Here is a 14666-nt window from a genome sequence, read left to right as displayed (position 1 = left end):
GAGTTGGCAGCATTTCCATTTAAAAGGCTATGTGTCCTTTTCCCTCAGCAACACTCCCTGCCTCGCCGCTGTTCCTCAGCCACGTTCTTGGTTCTGGATTCCCCATGAAGTACCTCGTGCTCCTCATTCATTCCAAAATGTCTCTCAACAGAATTTCCTGCCCAATTAGCCATCTGTTCAGAGTCCAACTCCCCATTCAGGGACCATATTTGTGGGCCACACTTCAGTGGTGGTGGGAGACTAGCTCAAGGTTTAATGCTTTTGACCAAGGTAACATCTGTTCTTTTTAGCAGATACCTTCTGGAGACAACAGTTCTGCCTTTGTTGTTTAACCCAAAAGAGTACATCTAATCAATCCAGGTAGGAACAAAGGCCTCTTGGCCAGTCATTGGGAGTGAACATCTTAATTAGATCAAGTCTTTAAGTAATCTCCAGGTTGATAGTTAATAAAACTGAGACCTTTTAATAATATTAAATCAAATTTTATCTCTTGACTTCCAGTCTCCAGAAGAGCAATAGAAGGAAGCATTCAAAACAATTCCTACTTAATTGACTTCCATGGGATAATATACCTGACAAGTTTTTATAGGTTAGTTTGTTGTTGTTCTTGTTATTTTATTTTGTTTAATTTTTAATTAATGTGTTTTACTATTTTAAGTAATGTGTTAAATAGGGTATCTGCAGTAATTTGCTTATTAATTCGGAAACATTTCATGCTTATCATGTGTCATGCCCTGTGTTAGCCATTCCCTAGGTATGAGTGATATGGTTACCAGTCTCAAGGAGCTCACAGTCTCCTGGAGGAGCACGATGTGTAACTAGATCATTATTAATATAGATACAATATAGATCATTATAATATAATATTGACGGAGACTTGCTCAGAGTACTATAGAAACACAGAAGAGGGAATAATCTTCCATGCCATAGGAAAAGCTACCCAGAGAAGGTACCATTTCAATAGTAGATTATGGTCAATATAACTGAGTATCTCAGGACTGAGAGTTTTGAACTAGAGACATCGTAGAAATACAGGGAGCACAAAGTTAAACACTACAAAGCAAAATAGCTTTTTCCGGGACTGCTGATTTAAGGCTGAGCAAAGATATCCGCATGGTCAGTGCAAAGATGGAAGGAGAGAAAGCAAGAGAACAGGTCTGATGCAGATAATTGCATGAAGAAAGAAGCTAGAACTTTGTTCAAAGGCTGGGTAATGACAGCAAATAAAGGAGAAATGTACTTGACTAACAAGCATGTTCTTCTTAGGAGCCATGAACCTCTCCATCTCTGAAAATTCTTACCACATTTTTGGATGTGTGCACATATACATTTTTCTGGGAAGAAGTTTTTTTAGATTTGATCAGGTTATCAATTTGGATCAAGATCACATAACCACTACATGCTATGAACCACTGCTGTACAAGTAAATCATCATGTAGTGGCGATAAGTTACGAAGCCAAAACCTCAAGTTACCTGTGTGACTTTAACTACATCCCTTTATCTCTCTACACCTAAGTTCGCCTTGTGGAATTGTGAAGTCCAAGAGGCTAATAAAACATAAAGTGCTACACTATTGCTATCTATAAAGATAAAAACTAACTTCAATAAATACAAATTTACCAATAAATTAATGTTAGAATTTCCTCATTGCTCTTTTAAATATGGCATATGCAGGGGCACCTTGCTGGCTCAGTTAATGGAGCATCGAACTCTTGATGTCAGGGTTGTACGTTTGAGCCCCATGCTGGGTGCAGAGATTGCTTAAAGGTAAAACCTTTAAGTAAAAAAACATAAATAAGCAAATTAATAAATAAATGAAATGAGGCAAATCCACTTTAGAGGTTAATTCCTATTTATATGTGAATGTGTGTCAATTTTTAAAAATTTTTCAATGTGGGGGCACCTGGGTGACTCGGTTAAGCCTCTAACTCTTGATTTCGGTTCAGGTCATGATCTCATGGTTCGTGGGTTTGAGCCCCATGTCAGCCTCGTGCTGACAGTGAGGAGCCTGCTTGGGATTCTCTCTCTCTCTCTCTCTCTCTCTCTCTCTCTCTCTCTCTCAAAATAAATAAAAAACTTAAAACATTTTTTTCTAGTGTGAAAGTTTTCAAACATATGAAAAGAAGAGAAAAAAGTATAAAACCTCCCATGTACCCATTTCTGTAATTATATAGCCAATGTTGTTTCATCTATACTCCCATCTCTTCCTCCTTCCCTCACTGGATTATTTGGAAGTAAATCTAATGCTTCATATTATTTTATCTGTATTTACTTTAGCACATTGTTAAAGAATAAGGACTGTTTTTTTAAAAAACAAAATGATATCATTTTTAACCCAGCAATAATGTCATTATCATACCCCAAAATTACAGTTAATCTTCCGTATCATCAAAGGTTCAAATTTCCCCGGTTATCTTCCTGAGTCGGGGTCCAAACAAGGTCCCACTTGAGCCTTTGGTTGATAGGACTCCAGAGGTTCACCCCATACTGACCTTCCCTGATCTTCCCAGCACCCCCAGAGCCCTGGATGCCCTTCCCCTGAACTCCAGAGCTAGAGCTGATCAGGCCAGCTTCAGGTGGATCGGAAAGTTATTTTTGTTGCCATAATCCTTATCAACCAGGGGCTAGTCAGATTTTTCTTTGGGCTTCCGCTTTGATTTCCCTGATAAGCCATTGACCGTTTGTTGACTGCTTTCATGAGTAACTGTGGTGGCTTTAAAACGTGGGTACTAATTCTTTGAAACAGCTTCTGTTGAGAAATGATGCCCATGCCCACTGGAATCTGGGTGAGTTTTGACTTCTTTGCCTAATAAAGTACAGCAGAAGTGACACAATATGACTTGCAAACTGGATCATAAATGGCCAGGGAGCTCCTATTGATTTTGCTGGACTGGTCCACCATGCTGTTAGGAAACTCATACTACATGGGGACTGCATGTGGGCATTCTAGTTGACAGTCCTGGTTGAACCCAGTCTGTACCATCCCACCAAGCACCAAACCCACAGTTGAAGAAGTTTCTAGGTGATTCCAGTCCCTATTCATTTGAGTCACTCCAGGTGGTTGAGTGTTCCCAGTTGAGATGCTGAGGTGAGGGGCAAACATCCCTTTTTTTAGAGAATAGCCTGTCTGAAATCCTGATCCACAGAACCATTAGCGTAACAAATGGTTTATGTTGTATGCCACTAACTTTTGTGCTGGTTTCTTACTAATAACCACAGTAATAACCACCCTAGGTCTTGTCATGCCTGTTTCCTTTAAGAGCTAAATCCTCTCAAACTCTTGCCTCTGTGCAATACACTGAGTGCCCGTGATTTGAAAGGCCAGCTAGAGAAACAGAGCGATCTTATGATTCCCTATAAGGAATTCAATGGAATTGCTATTGCTAATAAAGCGACTCATTCTGACCCCAGGCTATGCCCATCATCACTAAGTCCCGAGTGACTTCGTTCCAATTTTTCTGGAAAATAAACCTTTATTTTTTTAAGTTTTTTTTTTTAATGTTTATTTTATTTTTTTTTTTTGAGACAGAGAGAGACAGAGCATGAACGGGGGAGGGGCAGAGAGAGAGGGAGACACAGAATCTGAAACAGGCTCCAGGCTCTGAGCTGTCAGCACAGAGCCCGAAGCGGGGCTCAAACTCACAGACCATGAGATCATGACCTGAACCTAAGTCGGACGCTTAACCGACTGAGCCACCCAGGCGCCGCTGGAAAATAAACCTTTAGATGCCTGGGTTTATGGTGGTGGGAGAAGGGTTTGAATAGTCTAAATTTCAATCAATCTTCATTAAGCCGTCCTGGCCCTGCCTCCAATTCCCCAGTCTTTGCTGGGTCCTGAGGAGTGAAGCCTCATTGTGGCATCCTTTCTGCAGACACTTATGTTTCAGCTGTTTTCACTTGGCTAAGTTGGCGTCCACCAGGTTTCTCCCTTCAACGGTATCTGTTGGCATATCATCCCTGCTGTGGTTTCCTATCCCCTTTACTCTATCCTTGCATATTTGTATCCTGTTTTATTCATTCTCGGGCTTCTGATATCCTGGACAGGGAGAGTGGCTGGAGAGCTAGCTGGTCTTATTTTCTGAATGTGGACTCGCACCCATTCCCTGCTTTCTCGTCTGCCTCTCACCTTAGCCACGCATGATGCCTGATACTGTTGATTTCTGAACTCAAGCTTTCTTTTGTTGGCTACAGACCTTCAAACAATCTTATTTTCAGCTCCGTGCCTCATTCCCAACTTCCATAGGACCTGACACCTCCAAGTTCTGAGCCTCGTAAGCTCTCTGTGGGATGGACTGGCTCACTACAGGGAAGTCTCTTCTTTTGCAGACTCCACTTTTGTAAAGTTCTATCTGGCTTTCATAAAGATCTTAATTTTAACAGGTGAAAAATTAGGAAAATTTGAACACTGATAATACTACTAAGAGATCATAACTGAAAAAAAATTTTAATGTTTTTATTTATTTTTGAGACAGAGAAAGACAGAGCATGAGCAGGGGAGGGGCAGAGAGAGAGGGAGACACAGAATCTGAAGCAGGCTCCAGGCTCTGAGCTGTCAGCACAGAGCCCCACGCGGGGCTTGAACTCACAGACCGAGATCATGACCTGAGCTGAAGTCGGACGCTTAAGCGACTGAGCCACCCAGGCGCCCCAAGAAATTATAACTTTTAAGTGATAATGGGATTAAGAGGTATGTTTTTAGACCCTTTTTCATTTAGATATACATACTAAACTATTTACGAGTGAAATTATATGATGATTAGGATTTGCTTCAAGATAAATGGTGGAAATTGGGTATATAGATATAGATGAAATAAGATTCACCTTAAACTTGAGTGAAACAGCTGGTCTCCTTTCCTTCTCCATGTAGTCTCAGACTTTCCTTTCCAGGTGGTCTCTTTAGCAGTGTAACTGGCCTTCTTGCATGAAAGATTCCCCAAGAACACAACACTGGAAATGGCCAGACCTTCTTATAGCTTAGGCCCAGAACTGGCACAGAATCACTTCCTTTGCATTATATTGGTTAAAAGAAGACACAGGGCCATCCCAGATTCAGTGTAGGAGGGAACTACACGAGGGTGTGATTACTGGAAGGTGTGATTCGCGGGCTACGTTTTGGAGACAGCTATCACACCCACATATTAATGGAAACTTTACAATTTTAAAGTTAAGATGTCTTCTCTTCTTCAACTGAGGATGCAGTGGACCCGCTACTTGCAGTCAGTAGAGAGATCATGATCCTTCTTTCCTCCTACTGAGCATTTGTCCTCTTCTGTGGCTTGCCTGTGTTTCTGACCCAACTAGCATCAAAGCAGGGACATGCGAGGGGAGTTAGCAGAGTGGGAGTTCTTAATGATACTATTATAAGATGGCCTCACTCTCTGGTTTTGGCAAATATTTAGAGCTGATGCCTTGTGACGGAACAGGTGGCTGTGGCAGCACTGGTACCTTCTTTTGAGATCTTCCTCCATGCCACTGGGAACTTTTTGTTGGACTTCCCATGACTTGGACGAGATACTTTCCTATGGCTCACTGTGTGGCCTTAAAGCCCAGGTTTTCCTCTTGACTATTCAATGAAGGTTTTTTTTTTCAGTTTATTTATTTATTTCCAGAGAGAGAGAGAGAGAAAGAGAGAGATGAAGCAAAGAGAGAGGGAGAGACAGAATCCCAAGCAGGCTCCTCCCTGTCAGTGCAGAGCCTGACATGGGGCTCCAACTCATGAACTGTGAGATCATGACCTGAGCTGAACCCAAGAGTCAGATGCTTAACCGACTTAGTCACCCCGGTGCCCTATTCAGTGAAGATTCTTTGCTGGACTCTCCTCACTGCTCATCTCCTACCCACCCAAAGCAGCTCTCTTGGGCGAAATTTGGAACAACTCCAAGCCGGCTGAATCACATTTCCCACATTTGGAAAAACTACTCAGACGTCCTTGACCCAATAATCTCTGCGAATGGAAATTAATCTTGATATGGCAACATTTCCTTTGTTAGGGCCATCGGAGAAGCTAGTCAAGCCAGCCATAACTAGTAGATGCGCGATATTCTAGGGAGAAGTCACACACCAGTCCATTCTGTCCACACAGTGGCAGGAAACATATCAAGTTCTTCAAGTGAACTCATTGGAGATCCCCTTTTTGAAGGGCTACACCCCCCAAGTACTTCCTTCTGAGAAGATGAAGGGCTTGTAGCTCAGCTGTTTTAAAAAAAAAAAATCTTCTCCTAGGTAACACTCTCAACCTTCTTAGACCCTTAGTGTTGGGGAAGGGTTGAAGAATTGTGTCCTGTGTTTTCAGTGACCTCCTTTCTACAGGTCTTCAAGGATGGCCCATCTCACTTTGGAATCTGCTGTCTGTTGAGTCTTAGTGTCTCAGTCATGACTTTTCATCGCATGTCCTGTCACAGATGATCTGGATGCACAAGCTGAATTCATCACCCAATTCCTAATTCAAATGTTTGTTCTGCACTCTTCATATGCTCCCAAAAGGTACTCGGAGACAGGTGGATTGAGAACAGTTACTTAAAAAACACAGACAACACATATTGCTTTATGTTTTAAAAATAATTTGTATCACAACATCCTCATATTTCTTTACCCAAAGGAGAGACTAAATACTGACAAATGCCCTTTTGTCCCTCTACTCTGTACAGCCACACAGATATTTATAGTCTAGGAACCAGGCCACTTTACTGACATAGATAATCAGGCATTGCGGGCCCATCTTGGTAACCATAGGAGCAGGCAGTCAATGACAACAGAAGCCTGCGTGTGGCTTCTGTTTGCTCAGTGCTGTTATGTTGAAGGAATCACAAGGTGATGTAAAGAAAACATTCTATAAAATGCCTTTCATTCCTTGGAAGTGATTTCTAAAAGATTCATCTGAATTCCTGCGGCCATTTTTAAGCTGTCAACTTGTGTTAATAAAATTTATATTAGAAAAGACTGTAAGATAATTTGAAAATGATGGAAAGTGATAAGAATGCAGACTCTATTAGCAGTTTGGTTGTCCCATAGGCAAGGGAGAAATGATTTTTCTAGCTGCATTGACAATTAAGAAACAAAAAGAGGAGCTTCGAATAGAAGCTGAATGCCCCAGCCCATGTGAGTTCCTGATACCTGGCAGATCTGAGCCATTACTAATGAATTAGGGAGGTCTTAACCCTCTCAAAGAAAAATCCATGTCACATGAAATGTGCAAAAATTGAGCAAAATCTACGGGGAAATGATCATTTAGGAGCCATCCAATACATTCAATAGCTTGACTCAGAGCATACTATTCAGCCCAGTGGGCCCTCCAAATCCCAGGCCACCATCATTCACGGCGACACAGGCTGTGCATTATATAACCCCGGGACTCCACCGTGCTGTTGAAATAGACAAACACGTCTCTGTTGTGTCCCTGTCAAATCTTTCTGAGAAACATTTCTTAGTCGGCCTTGGTAGGCTTCTGACTTAGAACCCTTGATGCCTTGACCTATTATGTTGCCCTTGTACTGGGTGCAGGAACTCCCTCACAGGTAGAAGGAGGGAGGACCTAAAAAAGGTTGCACTTAGTGCAAAAGTGGTACTGGCTTTAGGGAGAAAGAGAAATGTGCCCAAAAATTCAAGACAGAAATTTTTAAAGCAACTCTTTTAAAAATAATACTTCTGAATTCAAAAGCAATCTGTTTGAAGACAAACTCTTTGTGAGCTAATCCGTTGACTGAATTGAAAAATTGTATGGTGATAATGTGAAAAAAACAATTGCTTCTTACCGTATATAACAAAATCTGTTTTAAAAAGGAGCGTTATGGGAATGCTTGCTCTTATCCCAGAAATGCTGTGGCCTTTCCGCCAATGCAACTGGCAGTGGTATTATTTAGCAGTGAAGCGCTCCACCTAGTGGGCATAAGTAGGAATTTAGGCAAAAACAGTACAATCTTAAATACATTTCATTTCCTCTTTAATATTTAAATCATGGAATTAAGAAGAAGTAATAGCTGCTTCCCTGATGGGCCTTAAAAGCTATGGTGTAGTAGAAGACTTGTGTTAAGTTCAAAGCTTTTTAGGCCATTGTAAGAGTTGAGATGTAAAAACCACTTTAGGGTTTTGAGTGGCACAAGGTTTCTCAAGCTCAGCACTATTGGCATTTGGGGCTGGATAATTCTTTGGGAGGCGGGTTGTTATGTGAATTGTACGATGTTTAGCAGTATCTCTGACCTATACTTAGTTGACGTCAGTAGCACCCCACCCCCACCAACCACCAGTCTTGACGGAGAAAAATGTCTGCAGACATTGCCAAATGTCCCCAAGGAAGCAAAATAGCACACAGTTGAGAACCATTGGAATAGAGTGATGACATGATAAAACATCATTTAACAGGCTCACTCTCTGCTCCTCTGTTGAGAATGGCCGGCGGGCAAGAGAGATACCAGTTAGGAATGGAGATAGTGAAAAGCGGTCGAATTCTGGATATATTTCGAAGTGAAAAGCTGACCGAAAATTTGAAGGAACAAATACGGAGAGAGAGAAGAGTCAAGAATGACATCAGGGATGTTAACCTGAACAATTAGAATCGAGTTGCCATCAACTCAGGTAGGAAGACAGTAAGAGGAGCTGGCTGGGGATTTGTTTGGACTTGGGGGTATAGATCAGGAACACACAGTTGCAGGCATGTTACATTTGAGAGGCTTTTTAGACACCCAAATGGAGATGTCAAGCTACATTGGATATATAGTCTGGAAATTAGGAGAAAGGGTCAGGCTGTTGATATAAATTTGGGACTCATTATCTTATAGAGAATATTTAATGGGCTTATCTAGAAAGTGAAGAGTGGAAGCAGGAATCAAAATTATACTGTAATATGATCATAGCCATCATGGATAATTCCATAAAAAATGTACAAAACAGATTTTGGTAGAATTAAAGGTGGTCTTTTTTTCACCTTTATTTCTACTCAGTTTTTTTTAATATGAAATTTATTGTCAAATTGGTTTCCATACAATACCCAGTGCTCATCCCAACAGGTGCCGTCCTCAGTGCCCATCACCCACCCTCCCCTCCCTCCCACCCCCCATCAACCCTCAGTTTATCCTCAATTTTTAAGAGTCTCTTATGGTTTGCCTCCTTCCCTCTCTGTACCTTTTTTTTTCTCCTTCCCTTCCCCCATGGTCTTCTGCTAAGTTTCTTAGGATCCATATAAGAGTGAAAACATATGGTATCTGTCTTTCTCTGTGTGGCTTATTTCACTTAGCATCACACTCTCCAGTTCCATCCACGTTGCTACAAAAGGCCATAGTTCATTCTTTCTCATTGCCAAGTAGTATTCCATTATATATATAAACCACAACTTCTTTATCCATTCATCAATTGATGGGCATTTAGGCTCTTTCCATAATTTGGCTATTGTTGAAAGTGCTGCTATAAACATTGGGGTACATGTACCCCTATGAATCTGTACTCCTGTATCCTTTGGATAGATTCCTAGTAGTGCTATTGCTAGGTCGTAGGGTAATTCTATTTTTAATTTTTTGAGGAACCTCCACACTGTTTTCCAGAGTGGCTGCACCAGTTTGCATTCCCACCAGCAGTGCAAGAGGGTTTCCATGTCTCTACCTCCTCTCCAGCATCTATAGTCTTCTGATTTGTTCATTTTAGCCACTCTGACTGGCGTGAGGTGATACTTCAGTGTGGTTTTGATTTGTATTTCCCTGTTGAGGAGTGAGGTTGAAAATCTTTTCATGTGCCTGTTGGCCATCTGGATGTCTTCTTTAGAGAAGTGTCTATTCATGTCTTCTTCCCATTTCTTCACTGGATTATTTGTTTTTCGGGTGTGGACTTCGTTTGGTGAGTTCTTTATAGATTTTGGATACCAGCCCTTTGTCCGATATGTCATTTGCATATATCTTTTCCTATTCCTTCGGTTGCCTTTTAGTTTTGTTGATTGTTTCCTTTGCAGTGCAGACGATTTTTATCTTCACGAGGTCCCAATAGTTCATTTTTGCTTTTAATTCCCTTGCCTTTGGAGATGTGTTGCATAAGAAATTGCTCTGGCTGAGGTCAGAGGGTTGTTTTCCTGCTTTCTCCTCTCGTGTTTTAATGGTTTCCTGTCTCACATTCAGGTCCTTTCTCCATTTTGAGTTTATTTTTGTGAATGGTGTAAGAAAGTGGTCTAGATTCATTCTTCTGCATGTTGCTGTCTAATTCTCCCAGCACCATTTGTTAAAGAGACTTTTTTCCATTGGATATTCTTTCCTGCTTTGTCAAAGATTAGTTGGCCATACTTTTGTGGGTCCAATTCTGGAGTCTATTCTATCCCATTGGTCTCTGTGTCTGTTTTTGTGCCAATACCATGCTGTCTTCATGATGACAGCTTTGTAGTAGAGGCTACAGTCTGGGATCATGATGCCTCCTGCTTTGGTTTTCTTTTTCAAAATTACTTTGGCTATTCGGGGTCTTTTGGAGTTCCATACAAATTTTAGGATTGCTTGTTCTAGCTTCTCTACTCATTTTTTGTATTGTTATTCCCCCCCCCCTTTTTTTTTTCCTGTGAGTATGTGTTTATAAAGTGAGCTATAATTTGGCAGGGGTGGTGGTGGTGGTGATTGCATTACTTTTTATTATGAAAAAAAACCTTAAACTTACGTAAAGTGAATAGTTTAATGAATTGCCAGAACCCAATTACTCATTTCCCATAATTAACAACTCACAGACAATCCTGTTTCATTTATATTCCCATCCACCTCGCTCCCTGTATTATTTTGAAGAGTACTAAACATCATGATATTTCACTGTAAGTAGTTTAGTAGGTGTCTCTAGAAAGACTATTTAAAAAATTAAATGTATTTGGGGCACCTGGATGGTTCACTCAGTTAAGCGCCCAACTTCGGCTCAGGTCATGATCTCACAGTCCATGGGTTCAAGCCCCTCTTTGGGCTCTGTGCTGACAGCTTAGAGCCTGGAGCCTGCTTCAGAGTCTGTGTCTCCCTCTCTTTCTGTCCCTCCCCGGCTTGCACTCTCTCTCTTTCAAAAATAAACATTTACAAAAGTTTTAAAAATTAAACATATTTGCAAATTATACAAATATCAAATTATTATGTTGTATGCCTGAAACTGTTACATGTTAATTATATCTCAATAAAAAATTAAACTAGCTACAAAAATACCATTATCACACTTAAGGAGTTAATAAAGTTAATAATTCTTAATGTCATTAAACATCATTTAAATTTCCAGTTGCATCATAAGTGATTAAATTTTTTTTTTCAATTTTTAAGTTTTCTTTGATTCAAGGTCCACACATTGTGATTGGTTGGGATCACCTAAGTACCTCTCACTCTATAGGCTCCTCTCCATCACTTTCTTGAAACAATATCCCAACTGCATCCCTTTGCTGTCATTCACCACAATCTGCCCTATTTCCTGAAAATTGGCACGTCTGATCATATGTACATTTAATTCGTTTCTGGAAAAAGTATGGGTAGAGTGTGTTCCTCAACAAGAAAACACGTGATGTTAAAAATGGGTCTCTGTGTATTTTGAGCAGCGGACCTAAGTATAAACAATGTTTATTTTCTCCATCAATTCATTAGAAGTTGCAAAGTGTTGGGGCACCTGAGTGGCGCAGTCGGTTAAGCGTCGGACTTCAGCCAGGTCACAATCTCGCGGTCCGTGAGTTCGAGCCCCGCGTCAGGCTCTGGGCTGATGGCTCGGAGCCTGAAGCCTGTTTCCGATTCTGTGTCTCCCTCTCTCTCTGCCCCTCCCCCGTTCATGCTCTGTCTCTCTCTGTCCCAAAAATAAATAAACGTTGAAAAAAAAAAAAAAGTTGCAAAGTGTTAATATTGCAATTTTAACCATTCCTTTTTCACTTATTAACTGGAATGCCTCTTCAAAAGAGATTGTACCCCTCATTTACTACTTACCTACCCAGATGTACAGTTTGTATGTGAACTGTAGGAAATATTGTTTCTTTTCTATTTATTTACCAATTTTTGAAATAATGAGTTAGCTCTCTAGCATCCCCTAGTGGTGAGAAATTAGTGCTTTGTTTTTTGTATGGTGTATTTGTCTATCTAGCATCATTCTGAATCATGTATTTAAAACTTATGCAGTGTTTGGGGTACCTGGGTGGCTCAGATGGTTAAGCGTCCGATTTCGGCTCAGGTCATGATCTTGCGGTCCGTGAGTTCGAGCCCCGTGTCGGGCTCTGTGCTGACAGCTCAGAGCCTGGAGCCTGTTTCAGGTTCTGTGTCTCCCTCTCTCTCTGACCCTCCCTCGTTCAAGCTCTGTCTCTCTTTGTCTCAAAAATAAGTAAACGTTAAAAAAAATGTTTAAAAAAAAACTTATTCAGTGTTTCAACGCATTGTGGCTATAATTTTCTATATTGATGTGCAAATTGTACAATCTTCCAAGTGGCTTCTGAGTCTTTTTGAGAGCATACTAAATAGTCCTTGATAGTTTTTTTTATCTATCTGGCATGACAAGATGATGCATACTTTTCCTACCAAATATCTGTTTTTTTCTTAGATAAAATATCTTGAGTTTATACTGGTAATTCTAACTAAAAACATGACCACACAGATTTTGCTGAATTTGTATCTCTTACCTCTTTAGTCAAGAATACCAGTCCTGAGCCAACAAGTGGAATAATAGAATATCCCATAATTATTGCTTTATTCCACAAAATCTTATCCCACGCAATAATTTCAGAATAACAATACTGACACTGTCATCAACAATAGGATTTTGGTCAACAGTGTAAAATTATTTTTGCATTTCGTCTTTTACCTTAGAACATATTCCCACTAAGAAGGCACAAGTTATTGCATTTTATAGCAATTAGAATAATCTTCTGTGTGGTTATGGTACCAACTGGTTATATATTTAGGTACAATTGTTTTGTTTTGTTTTGTTTTTTTAAGATAGTTTTACTTTATGGGTGAAGGGGAGTCGGAGATACAGGCTTCCAGTTATGGAATGAATTAGTCATGGGAATAAAAGGTCCAGCACCAGGAGTGTAGTCAATGATACTGTAATAGTGTTGTATCGTGACAGATGGAAGCTACACTTGTGAGCATAGATACCGTAATGCATCAACTTGTCTAATCGCCAGGCTATATACCTGAAACTAATGTGTCCAATATACTCACATAAAAAATTTAAAAACTTTAGATGGTTTTACTTTATAACCTTGCAAAAGTATTCAAGGGACTCCAAAGTCAAATCAACGAAACATGGTACGTTCAAAGAACTCCAGGCTCTAACCGTGTCTCCTCCAACATTTCTGCCCCATGCCTAATTGGTAACCATTTTAAAGAATTATGGTTAAGGTTTCAATTTTTGAAAAATATAAGCAGATACTTTTGTGTATGTGCATACAGCCCTCCCCTTCTCAGCATGCTACAACACCCTTTCCTCTAGTTTGCCTTTCTCACTTAACCTACTGAGTAGTAGCTGAGTAAATTTTACAGTTACATAGATTCCGTTATATGGATATAGTTTTTTTTTTCTTTTTAAGCAATCCCTTAATTTCAATTGTTTTCTGTTACTGCTACTGCAAATAACTGAGTTGCACATATGCCTCTTCACTTTTGTAAGACTGTGTTTGGGATAGATTCCTAGAAATTGGATTGCTAGGTCAAAGCATAACTATATATGTAATGCTGCCAGCTCCTAAAACTCCATAGGACTATTTTGCAATGACCGTCAGGAATGTCGGAGAGTGTGTTTCCCTACAATTTTGTTAACAAAGTATGTTGTTTTGGAATATTGCAAACCTATAGGTGAGAAATGGTTAACTCCACAAACTTTTAATTTTATTTTTGATTTTTTTTCTTATGAATAAGGTCATCTTTTCACATGGTTAAAAAGCATTTGCAGTTTCCCTTTGAATAGTCTACTCATTTCTCTGGCTCAGTTTCTATAGGGCTGTTGGTCTTTATTTTAGAAACAAGTCAATTATTATAGTCAAAATACAGTTCTCAACCCTCTAATCATATAACTTCTCAGCGTGTATTTTTTTCTTGAAAAGTAGTGACTAGCACAAAAATTCCAACACAGTTATACCAGAATCAAACAGGAGAGAAAAAAACACTGGGCTTGTCATCTACTATCCTCTTGTCAATTAAAAAACAAATTCTGCACCTTACATGCTGAGACATTGCTTAGAATTGAGACTTTTCTCTGCCCGTAAGCTTGTCTTCTCCATCTGACATCCAATGGATGACGTTCATCCAACGGATAACCTCTTAGCTAGGTCTCACAGGACAACTATACACGTATCTCTGTAATACTGGTTTTCAGTTGTGTGGCAAACTGTCTAGGTACAAGTCACTTAAGCCAAGCTACCTCAAATTCTTTTTGGAAAATGGCAAGGCATTCATAAAAGTCAGTACTCAAGTCATTTACCACTTCCTGCTCCACTTCCCTGGCTATAAAATAAAGCAGTTGGAGAAAATGATACCTACAGTCTTTTCAAAGCATTAAATTGTCTGGTCTTACATCACTTCCTTTCCAACTCTAGTAGAGACTACCCAAACTGCCTTGAAAATGTAGTTCCAAGTAATTTTTCCAAGTTCATTCCCCAATTCTTTTCAAAATTTCCTCTACTCATTATCCCTGAAAACTTTTCGTGCTTTGTTTTATATACCACTTGTGTTCAGAGTGTGGGCATTAAGCCGGAAACATCAGC

This window comes from Lynx rufus, unplaced genomic scaffold (assembly GCF_022079265.1).
Source record: "Lynx rufus isolate CCGP_SWC_20201006 ecotype Redwood Valley unplaced genomic scaffold, mLynRuf1.p SCAF_9, whole genome shotgun sequence".
NCBI lineage: Eukaryota > Metazoa > Chordata > Mammalia > Carnivora > Felidae > Lynx > Lynx rufus.
The sequence above is the reverse complement of the archived record's forward strand: the minus strand, read 5'-3'. Positions refer to the sequence as shown.